The sequence below is a fragment of the Harpia harpyja genome, chromosome 11 (genome assembly GCF_026419915.1).
Source record: "Harpia harpyja isolate bHarHar1 chromosome 11, bHarHar1 primary haplotype, whole genome shotgun sequence".
In the NCBI taxonomy this organism is placed as follows: Eukaryota; Metazoa; Chordata; class Aves; order Accipitriformes; family Accipitridae; genus Harpia; species Harpia harpyja.
Window position 1 is genome coordinate 40796788 of NC_068950.1, and position 12287 is coordinate 40809074.

The following is a 12287-nucleotide window of genomic DNA, read 5'->3' on the forward strand; positions in this document are numbered from 1 at the left end:
CTCGGTTATTCAACAAACCAACCCTTTCTAAACGCTGTCAAAGGAGTGATTTGATGCCTTTCAGTGCTTACTATACAAAATGCTGAAAGACCAGCGAACTTCAAAAGCCGCAGAAGCGGAGCTGGAGTTTGGCAGGAGTTCATTAGCTGCCTGTGTCCTTCTGTGTGTGGCTTGTAATTACATGCAGACCTGATGCCAAATCCTCATCTACCGAGGGGTACCAATTAACATGCTGCTGGATGATTCACAGGTAGCTAATGTCGAGATTTATACAACTGGCGTGCCAAATATCCCATGCTTTATTATTATATTTTTTTTTAAGCTGGCCTTTTTTTTCTCTTTTCAAGTTATTGTACAAGCAAGGTTTTGGCAGCAAAACTGGGATTGTCCAGCCTGTCCCCAGGCCACACACTGGTGGGCCTGATGCTGCTGTCACTGTGCACCAGCATCTGCAGGGACACGGGAATCCCTTGGTGCACGGACCAAGGGCTTGCAAGCTGAACCGCCTACTGTATCTCCCCTTCGTATAAAGCACGCTTTTCTGCTCCAAGGAGAAAAACTCTAAAATTGAGGTACAATTTGGACTCCATACTTGCCATTCCTGCTGCTTCTACCCTCTTACTCCTATAGGCAGTAAAACAGTAACAGCAGGAGCTTTAACAGCAGCTGTAGGAGCTGAGGAAGCAGGTACCTAAAAATGATAATTCACATTTGGGGGCAAAAAATGTATACAAAGCTGCATCTCCTGCAGGAAAATATAACAGTTATTAGATCCTGAGACAAAAAAACCAAAACAAAACAAAAACAAACAACCAAAAAAACCCCTTCTTCTCTTACTTGAGATCTGCATCCCTTTGCAGCCAGCTGGCTCCCAACGCGGCCCTTGGCAATTAAAACCTTGGGAAGTCAAACACAACAGCACGGAAGCGAGCCTTTTGTTTTCCTGCTTCTTCATTCTCGTCTTGTGTTTGATCCCCAAACAGATTTCTCAAACTACGAGGAAACCATGGGCCCAGTGGAGCATCTTGGCACTGACTTGGAGCAGATCTCCACGCACACTGGTTTGCCACCACTGCTGGTTTTCCCATGGAGAGCAGGAGAGCTATAGCCCTCATTTCTTTCTTCTGCCTAACTTTCTGCTTTCCAAAAGCCAAGGCGAGTCCACTGAACTTCTCCTCCCCTCGGTCTGCAGCCCTCCGGTGGCCTCCAGTCCCCAGAGCCACCGTGAAACAAGTAGCACACGAGGTGGGCATGATTTCAGATTTACGGGAGGTTTGATGCTCCTGGGCAGTAACAAGACTGTAAACAGGGGCAGCAAGAGGGAATTCACTGAAATGGTCAGCCTTGATGTAACACTGCTCCCAAAGGTACCAGCCACAGGACAACCACGCGCTCAAAAATCGGGGGTTTGGATGCATTTATTCGTATAACACTCAGACCCTCATTAGCAGTAATTTGATAGCTTTTGCTCTTCTTCCTTTACCTTTGTCATACAGCCTTCCCCAACAGCCAGTTTCTATGTTAATTTTTCTGACAGTTGTTCAGCATGCAGACGCTCATGTCTCCCACTCTCCCCTCCAGACACTCCCATTTCCATACATTTTCCTCTTTCCACAAGAGGAGCGGTTTCTCCATCGCACTTCTTGCTCCCATACCACTGCAAAATGCCTTCGGCCCTGGGGAATAACTCAGCGCCAGAAGGGCTGCAAGCACAACCCAACGCTCGCACCACTTTATCCTTCTAATAAACCTTTCACTGCATTTGACATGACACAGGTCTTGTCCAGCCATGAAAGCTTTCTTGCTTATCAGGAGAATTTTTAATCAACTAGAAGGGAAAATATGGCCTGACATTTTATTGCTTCCTTGCGCTTCGCTTTTAGATGTTTCGCTTTTCTCCAATTTGTACTCTTGCTAATCTCTTTAACCGGGGATCAGTGGAAAGCCTCAAGTCTTTCATGCCCAGCAGTTTCCCCCGGATAATTTGGAGGCAGAGGAACACGGGGCAGCGGGGGGGACTCCCGGTGGGGTGGGAGAAGAAGGCACCAGGCAACAAGCTCTCACACTCACTGCAGGTTCTGGGACATGGTTTTGTCCTGGCCACAATTACAAAACAACAAACAACGTCTGTGGGGAAGGGTCATAAGAAGTTCAGCTTTCCTCTATTAAAACCATCTGGCGCCTATAAAAAAACCCAACTGGTTGGTTGGGATGGTTGGTAGCACCTCCTCCCCGCTCAGCTCTTCCTGGCACTTCGAGAGTTTGGTGGCACTCGGAGGTGCCACCGCCAGGGACAGGGGGGCCAGCGGACGCTCGCCCCGCTTCGCATCCCTCCCGCTGTGAAGAAGGTGCCCCAGCATCCATCTCATTTCAATTCTCCTTGGCTGAGCCGGACCTTTCTTTAGGAGGTGCCTGTCCCCTCCGTCACCCAGGCTCCTGCCAGAGTGCCCCCGGCGAGCCTGCGAGAGGGCTGCGCTTTCGGAGCAAACCGAAATGGCCCCTGCGAGGCCAGCGTGGGACCCAGCAAAGGGTTTCTCCAGGTCGGAGACACCGACGGGTCCCCCTCCAGCATCAACAGCGAGAGGCATCGCCAAACCTGCAGGGGATGGGAACCTTTATTTTCCCTTTATTAAAAAAAAAAAAAAAAAAAAAGCCTAAACCTCCCCTTTGTTTCCAACAGAAATAAAAGGAGAAAAAAACAACAACAAAAAAAAACAAAAAAAAGAAAAGAAAAAGAAAAGAGAGGAACGCTTACAGCCAGTTCCCCAGCCTGTAACACAAAACCGCGCTGTGCTGGGAAACCTTACACCGCGCGGCATCCAGCTCATGTACTCCTGCTCTGCTCGCCGCCTCCCGGATGCTTCCCCAAGCCCAAACTGCCCTTGAGAGAAGCCAAGCCTCAGCCTCTGCTGAAAAGCCTCTTTGTTTGGATTCCCTTTCCAAATCAGCGTATCCTGAGATTGAACTCCCTCCCACCCCTCTGCAGGGCTTTTTAATGTTCAGATGCCTTTGGCAGCAGCCAGATTCGCCAGCAGGTTTGCGGTCCTGTAATAGCGTTCGAAACCTCGGTGCTGGGGCACGTACAGTGCTAGGAACTTTCTTCACGTTAAAGGAGAGAGGGGGGAAAAAAATGTTAAAAAAAAGTAAGTATTGCAGAATTACTTCAAACGATCCTTTAATTGTGAATTGCGACCAGAGGAGCTAAGTTCTCCTTAATGAAACAATAGTTTTAATCAGCCTTCGATAGCCTACATTAAGGCACACTAGCGAGCTGGAGAGGCACTTTTTTTTTTTTTTTTTCTCTTTTAAACTGGAATAATTGAAAGGAAACTAGACAAGGCATCACCGCTCCTCGGAGAAACCCAGGCATGGGGTCTGGTCCATACAAGCGTCACCAAGAGGGTTCGACTCCAACTGCTACCATGAACTTTCCAAACAACTTCATCGCTCGTTGCACCCAGAAATTAAACACATGTTCCTGCACTGCCCACTCTATCTGCAAGCTCAGGGGAACAAGTGTGCTACATCCATACAGCCCCCGACATACAACAGGGTCCCCCATCTCCCTTGGGGTTTGCAAGCACCCCGAAATCCCGCAATCCCGCAAAGGGCAGGAGACACGGTACGCCCACGCCAGGGTCTCTGGTCTAGCACAGACCCACCTGAGACCCACAAATAGCACCAAGGCAATTTTGGTTACCCCTCGGAGCAAAACACGGCAGATCTTGCAACAAGGGACTGTAACGGGAACGTCAGCCCCGCGCCTCGTCCCGACACCAAAGGGAAAAAAATCAAGCCTCTTCTCCAAAACCAGCCTCAGGCCCAGGACTTTAAAGAATTTCATTGGGGAAAAGTTATTTTTCCACTTGCAGTTAGCTTTTTAATCGGCCTCAGCGTTATATCTTTCTCTGTGAAAGCAAAACGCTGAGCATTTAAGCAGGTGGATTTTCAGACTGTGGACCCAATCCTGTGTTCATAAAGCAATACCCGCTTTTGCAGACAACTTCAGCGAGAGCAAAAGCAAAGTCCCTATTGTTATATCCACAATTCAGATGCGTCCCAAACTCTATCCCACTTGTCTGGCTGTTTTAAACACACTGCATCCCTAGACCCTGCCTAGCTTGTAGCGCTTTAGGCACTGGAAAACTTCTTTGTGCCCGTGCCCGTGGTGATTTATCAAAACAGGCTTTCTTTAAAATGCTATTTGACTTTTCCGTGGGTTTTGCATTTGACAAAGATTCATACGAGCTCAGTCAGAAAAATAAATGCCACAAAACTTCTCCTTTAAGGAAAAAAAAAAAAAAAAACCAACACCAAACACCCAACCCTCACAGTCCAATGCTTTAGAAATGCTTCCACATGCTAATCAGCCTCCTATTCAGTTCCAGACTGAATAGGACTCCAACAATGACAAAGAAATACGCTGAACCTATTCCACATTTCATCCCCTTCACTCAAAATGTTGCTGTTACCTTGGTTTTCAGCCGCTTTGTGGGAGCTGCAGCAGAATGACAGCTGCATGCTAAAGCTGCAGGGATGGTCAAGAAATGAGGAGTGCTAGCTGAAAAAATATCCATTCCAGATTATGGGAAAAACTATGGAATTATTTGAGATAGTCACTGACGCTGCAAACTTTGATAATAACAAAAAAAAAAAACAAAACCCACCCCATACAAAAACCCCAAGGCTTCTACTGAGAACACAGCCTCTTGTGGTCAGGCAGTAAAGGGAATTTTTTCTTAGTTTGGCAAGTATGAGTAAGCTAAAGCACCCTCCAAGCCCTTCCTTTGAGAATTAGCCATTTGCCTTACGTATTATCAACTGACAGATGTCTCAGTGCACCTTTTTCCCCATATCCTTAACCAGAAAAACATCAGCTCTTATTTTGGGAACAGATGAGCCAGTTCCCGCTGCAATGGGTGATGCAAGGTCATTTCCCTTTTCTGCAGAACATGGAAAGATGGGAACGGAGCCACCCAGGGAAAATTTCACAGGAATCAAGGTGGGAAGCTCCGGGACAGGTGCACACACATGTCCTAGGAACACTCTTCGGCCCGAGCCCTGGGAGCCGCAGACTTCTCCTCCGTGGTTGCACATCGCTGAGGACGTGATTTCAAAAGATACCTCGGGAGGCAGGCGACGGCCTGGCAGAAGCAGTGAAGTTCGCAGCTTCACTGAAATGGTTAGGGATTAGAGGTACCTCGGTAGCTCCGAAAGCCCCACTGGGTACCCGGGTGCATCCTTACTGGAAATACTGCCTTCCAAGTGTGTCCTCACCGGGCTCCAGCTCCCTGCCCACGCAGGGAGGTGATGCTCCTTCATGCTCCGCGTCTCCTTAGATTAGAAATTCCCAGAGGCACAAACCTGCCCTGTGACATGCCTGGGCAGGACCAAGGGCAGCAGGACCCAAATCCTGGCACGGGACTCCTCTGGGGCTTCGGCTGGGCTGCAACCCAGGAATCGAAGGGAGAAGCGGCTCCCCAAAAAGCAAGGGCCATCTGATCGGTGATCAAAGAGCAGCTTCAGAAACCTGCTAACACCAAACGGATTCACGGCTATCGACTTCAAAGGAGTTTTGCTGCTTGCCATCAGCTTACCGTCCATCCAAAATTCCTCCGCGAGCATCCCTCAGAACACGAACGCACCCGGCGTCCACCGACCAGACCTGCTTACCAGCATTTTGCCACGCCATTTTCGACTCTCCCTTTGCAAACTAACACTTGAAAGAGCGGCAGGCTTGCAGAAAAACCTCGGAAGCCCTCAAAACGCTTGGGGTGCGGGACCGGTCGCCGCGGCCGCTGCGCTGCTACAAAGAGCAGAGCGAAGACTTCGCTGTCGGCATCGGTGGGAACGATAACCAGGGCTGGGTTGGCTGCTCGCTCCGGCCAGCCTCAAGCTGAGCCTTGCAGTCAGGCTTAAGGAAAGGCCCATCACACCACCCCAAAAGAGAGGTCATAAATAACTTGCCGAGCGTCAAGAAGACAGGAAGCCCAGACCGCATTTGGCACATTGGCTTTCAAATTCAGCGGCTGGACGTTTTGAGGCATGAGATGATGCATCAGCTTTGCGTAAGCACACGCTGAATTAACAGCAACGCAATTAATATCTGCGTGCGGCGCCTGTCTCCAGTACGTGCGTGATCAGACTGAGGGGCACTGCTGCAAAAGCTTTCAAAAATGGCTGTTATTCTCCCTAATTTACAGTAAAACCAGGTGAAAATTAGCTACAGGATGCCAGGCAGCTTGTCGCTCCCTTTGCGCAGCAGCGAGCTACAACCCTGACACTGCTGGGAGAAGCGAGCTCTCAGAGGGAGCATCATTTGTTTCGAGAGGGACGGCTGCCCAAAACCACTAACCAGTAACTTTCACTTTTTCTGTTTAAACCCGGGGAAGGAAGAACCACGCTGTTCTCAGCTCCTCCGACCAGCGAAAGTGAAGCGTCTCCAAGAGGTACAGCCTGCCGACTGCAAACTCCCGAAGCAGTGAAGGACACCTCCATGCCACAGCTACCTCTCGTATTCAGGACAAGGTCTGGGTTAGCCCAGCAATGCCAGTCCAGCATCAATTTGCTGTGTCTCTCAGGCACCGTAGGCTAAGCCCACCAGTATGTTTTATCAAAAAGGCTGGAGGTATCTCCCAAGCTTCTCTGTGCTACGGTCAACACAGCTTTCATGTCTTTTTGGGCAAGGGATGAAAAATTATGGGCAAGTACTACAGGATTGTGAACATTCTCCACTGATTCATTGTCACCAGCATTGTCAGACCAACAGCAGCTTCATTTGGGCTTTGTCTGGCAGCCCCAGCCTAGCCCTATAGCTCCTGACCGAGAGCACCATATGCTCAGATAAGACAAGCTCATATATGGGTGCGAGCTATAGGCAACGCTGGAACAAGGACACACGGCAGAAAGAGCACAGGCATTCTCAGAGCATCAGAAGCTCTGGAATTAAGTTACATGTTCTGCTTGTAACGTTGACTTGATGCGGAGAGTCGGTTTTCAACCCGTCTTCAAAACATCCAACACATGTGAAAAACAAGCCCACTTACGTGACCAACTTGAAGGACAGAGTTTATAGGAATTTGTGATACTTAGAAACCCGCCAGGACAAACCTAATTTTCCAACTCGTGAATACATTGTCTTGGTAACAAACTTACACTTAAAGCAAGTTTTCCAATGGTTTGCATCCAAAGCTATATGAAGACACTTCAAATTCCTCTTTTTTGGTGACGTTCTGCCTCCTCAGGTCTAACCTGAGAAGCAGCTTCTGCTGGTCACGATCCCACCGTTACGACTAAGCCATCGCGTGCAGCTAAAAAGCAAGAAGGGATTCTCGAGCGTGACTTCCCGACAGCTGCTCCAACACAACCCCGTACACAGACACCCAAATCTGCGCTGAGGAGCTTGCCACCGGCTCAAATTGTGGAGCAGACAGCGCTTCTCCAAGGGAGATGTCACGGGAGAGCGCAAAACGGGGACGGATGGGGTGGCTTTGAAAGGGATACGAACGCCCTTCCGAAAAAGAGGCCACGCTGATCCACGAGGAGATGCGACAGACAGGGCAGCCTCTTCCCAACTTTTAGTGAGACCCCCCCCCAGCCGAGGTATTTGCAAAGCCAGACCGAAAGCCGGGCACAGGCAGGACCCCCGTGCACGCAGCTGCGCGGCCTGCAGCACCGTGTTAGCAAGGGGGGGAGCAGAGAGGGCTGCTTTAGCCTCTGCTGTACCAGGGGTCCCACGGCTCTGCCATGTGAAAAAAATAAATAAATAAATAAAAAATCATGAAGTATATTCAGAAAACTGACTTCAGGCTTTATAATTACAGAATAAATGCTGGATTACTTTAATTCACCTCTTTTTTTGAAGCTTTATCATTCACTTGATTCTCATTTTCAAGCCTTTTTTTTTTTTTCCCCTGAAATATGAAACCTGACCTGTCAAAAAACCCCAACACAACTGCAGAAGCCAGGGCCCCAAGACAGAACAAAAAGAAAGAAAAAAAAAAAAATTACAGCACTTGTACCAAAACCCCAGCTGGCATCCTGCTACACAGGAGCAAAAACCGCATCCGGGGAGGGGGTTTCCCTGCTGCTCCCCCCTGGCTCCCAGGACACAGCCCCCCGGGGATGCAGAGGGCTGGGAGAAGGCATCGTTCTCGGCGCCGGCTCCATGGATGCTGGGATAGGAGGGTTTGAAGGCTGCTGCCTTTCCCCACGCTGCCTTCAACAGGCATGCCCTTGTTTGAGGAGCAGGCAGACTGGGTGACCACAACGGTCCCTTCTGGATTACCGCGGATGAAGCGGGAGCATTGTATGAATGAAACGGAGAGGACGGAGTCTGCTCCACCAGAGCAAGCTATGGAGCAGAGCTGGGGCTTTTTTTCCCCCCCCTCGTTTAAGTCATTTCAGGCAGGAAGGGTGTTTGCATGTCTCCATCTCTAGCTCAGATGCAGGCGCTAAAGAGGAGCCCCGGCTTGCAAGACTGCGCCCGTGCAGCGCGGGTTCCCCAACTGCGGTATGCAAACCATCTTCGGGCGGTATACGGAGGCACATGCATCTGGAGGATATACCGTCAGCCTGTATCTAGACAAACAAAGTCAGACCAAAACAGCCTAAGAAAGGCATGCATATTAAATTGAGATTTAAAGGGTATAAAAATAATCATCTGTTTGATCTGGGAGTGATGTTTACATTATTTTCTGTGCTCACTACAAACAGACAATTAAAAAAAAAAAAAAAAATGTCATCTACTGTAATTGTGATCCCATCTCCTGCCTGTCTCAGCAGCAGGTACGCAGGATTCAAAGCACTTCTGGCCATGAAGCAGTTGCACGTAATTCGGCTTTCCTGGAGACACATCTTCAGGCTGGCCAAATTCCACCGACTCGGGAAAGCCAGCAGATTTATATCCCCAAGGACTCGGTCTGCCATAGGTACAGCACTTCCTTGTTCTGCAATTAACACCTCAAGTATAATTGTCACTAATAACCTGGTCTTGATAGGGTTTTTTTGGGTTTTTATAAAGCCAACACACGCAAAAAAGAGTGTATTTTAAACACCTCCAAAATACTTCTCTCTCGTCTTTTCTGCCAGTCATCTTTGGCTCCTTTGGTCTTTCAAGAGGGGCAAAACTAAGGATGGGTATCACGCTTAGATGCTGATTGTTTGTTTAGTAAGGAGCTTTTCGAGACTCCGAAAAGCTCCTTTACTCCCAAGTTATGGTGGGGTACAACCGCGCAAGCCTACGCCAAGATGCCACCTCTGCCAACCTGCCTTTGCCAAAGCACTTCCAGACCAGCCAGCCCCGAGACAGACCCTGCTGCCTCGCCGGGAGATCCTACAGGTATTAAAATAAGCGATACATAAACATTAACGACCAAACCCCATCTAAGGATGCTCAAAACACGATGACGACTCTCCACCCACGCAGCTTCTTGCATGTGGTACGGACTCAGTCCTCCCCAACACGGAGAAGACACAGCATGGAGAAGACAACGCCAAGGCGTCGGGACTGCCGAGCTGGTTTAGTACAGTCGGATCTCGTTGTCCCTCGCTGAAAGTAAGAAACGGTTGGGTCAGCAGTTTCCTCAGGAGCGTATAGAAAGACGTTACCTACACAACAAGTGAGCCCTGCACGGCAGGGTAGTCTTAAAAATAAAAAGACCAACCCCAACCCAAACAAAGCAGAGTTGCTTAGCTCATCAAATTCAACTTTACAGCATCCAAATAACTCTAACCTCATCCCTCATCTTTAATTCCTCCCACTCCTTACACTTAAATGACAATCCCAGGCCTGTTTGCGCCCATTTTTGTGACGGAGCGACAGGGCCCCTGGCAGACCTCAAACCTTTTTTTGCTTCTGAAAGCTGGACGATGACACAATTTTCTACACAGAAGAGGAAAGTTAAGAGTAACCTAAACTGTTAGCCCAAATTATAAGATTATATCCCCACTTATATAAACATGTCAAGGTCCTGCTAGCGTAAATATTTACTTTCAAAGTTCATTTTAGCATCAAGCTCGCTACAGAAGAGGAGATGCCAAATTTGTGAGAAAGCTGAAGAGATATTAAGGTCGTGAGAGGCCTATCCATCTGTTGCTTCAAAACCTCCCAAAGGCAGTAAAACTTGTGTTGTACAGATTAACTGGGATTGACAGAAGAGAGAAAATTAAATTAGAGACAGAAAATAAGAAGGGCAGTAAATTATGTGCAGTTTACATCTCACCAGCCTGAAACATATGCTCCCATAAACCCAAATTCCACGAGCCTAGGAAGCAGGTATGCCAGATGAAATCCCTCTATTTTATAGCACAAGCAGGACTTTTTGGAAGCTGTTCTACCTGCGCAAGCTGCACAAATACAAGCTACCGAAGACCCTCATCTGCCCTATCGGCCTTGCTGACACAGCCTTCCCCTCTTCCGAGATTAAACGCTCGACTTAGCACCCGTCAGCAGAGCGCAGGTGGCTGCTCAGAGTTTGCTGAACGCTGGGAGTCCCTGCCAAGGGGGGGGAAAAAAAAAAAAAAAAAAAGAAGAAGTGGGTCTGAGAGGAGTAAATTTAACCCCAGATGCTATATCTGTGGGGCCAGGCTCCAAACCATCCCACCTCAAGGGGGAGGGCAGGAGGCTTTTCCCCCACCCGACCCGCATCTCCTGCGGAAAGGTGGTGGCTGGTGGCAGCAGCTCCACGCCGTGCCACGTCTGGGCAGCAAAACCCCACGGCACCGGGGAAAGCTGCCCCCGTGGGTCGCACCAGTCCCTCCCACTAAAAACTCTACGCTCTGGGCAGGAGGTGCAAGAAACTCGTGGCAAAGGGATGGGGCTGTGATTGGGCTGAGGATGATCGGATGAAGGTGGAGTGAGGTCCTCCCATCACGCCTCTTTTTTTGCCGCCCAGAGATTTCCCCGCAGCTCTACAACATGAAGACACCGACCGGTTTAGCGGGGGCAACTTCAGGCCCCCCCGGCTGAGCTCCTCAATCACATTTTCAGATGTGTCGCGGTGACCAGCGAGACAGGGACGGGGCAGCGGGGACTCTTCCACACCACCGAGCTCGCCTGAGGCCCTAACAATTTCAGGAAGCATCTTCTAATTCTCTAAACAGAGCCCTCCCGAGAGGAGGAAGCAGATGGAGAAAGTTATTTTCCCCCCTCGGATGACCTGCTTTAATAAATGCACACTCAGATCTTTTCTGCCTCTTTTACCGAGTTCAGCGCCGACATGAAATTTCTGGGAAGTTCACAGCGTTGGTGATGAAACCTCTTGTTCATAAAAGAACCCGGGGATTTGTCAGTGCCAAGTGCACTCATTAGGGGAGTGGGGTATTCCAAAATATTCAGCTCCCTGCCAACCCAACGCAAGTCGGAAATGCAGGAGAAATGGGGGGCCTGGTTCAGCAGATCTTCATCCAACCTACTCCACCAGCAACAAACACACTTCTGTCAATGGCTCAACGATTTTGCTCGCCACGATCCCCAAGGAACGAAGATAGAAATCTTCCCCTTATGCATTTACTATCAAGATAACCAGTGTACTTAACGATGAAAGACAAAAGTGGATCTTTCTAGCGACTCACGCCAAATTAAAGCTGAATGAAGTTCCTGATAGCTCTGCTTTACTTAGATGTTTATGATAATTGTCTTCTGGGCAATTTGTTTAAATTTGTATGTAAACAAAGAAAGGTTTGTACACATCTACCACCTCACAGGGCGCTGACGTGTGTCATTTCTGAAAGACATTTCAGCCATAGTTTATTCTTTTCATTTTCCCCCCCAGAGAAAATCGATTCAGGTCAGAATTACAGCAGTACCTGCAGTAGAAGCCAATGCAGTGTCACAGGCCTCTACAAATCAAAGGACCACTTTTAGTATTTCCTAGAGTGGTCCTCAGATGAGGAAAAGCCTTCTGTTTCCCTGCTACTCTGAAAGTCTTTGGGCAGCCGCTCAAGAGGCGTAACTCGGTTTAACTGCACTGGAGGCCATTGGCCACATGCCTACATGCACCAGCAGAAGACCTCTACTGAGTCCCTCCACCTTAAAACGAGTCATTTCACCCAATTCTGCTTCTCGTTATCTTACCTAGGACTTAATTTTTTTACTGAACACGTAAATACCCATCAACTTGTACCTGTCCCATTTTCTCTTACAGGCTTCAGCTAGAACACCTTTCTTTCACCTTCAAAGTGGGGGTTTTTTTGTGTTTGGCATTTTTTTTTTTTTTACAAGCTCAGGAAGGAAGAAAATGGGAATCAAGTGCTTGGAAACTACAAGCTCTTAGTTTTCCCTAGCA

The 12287-nt window shown here is 48.7% G+C and overlaps 1 protein-coding gene across 1 annotated transcript in view; it reads right to left on the reverse strand.

Moving 5' to 3' along the window:
- Nucleotides 1-12287, reverse strand: part of PLPP3 (phospholipid phosphatase 3) — a 45273-nt gene that overhangs the window by 30389 nt on the left and 2597 nt on the right. The gene's annotated exons all lie outside the window — the stretch shown is intronic.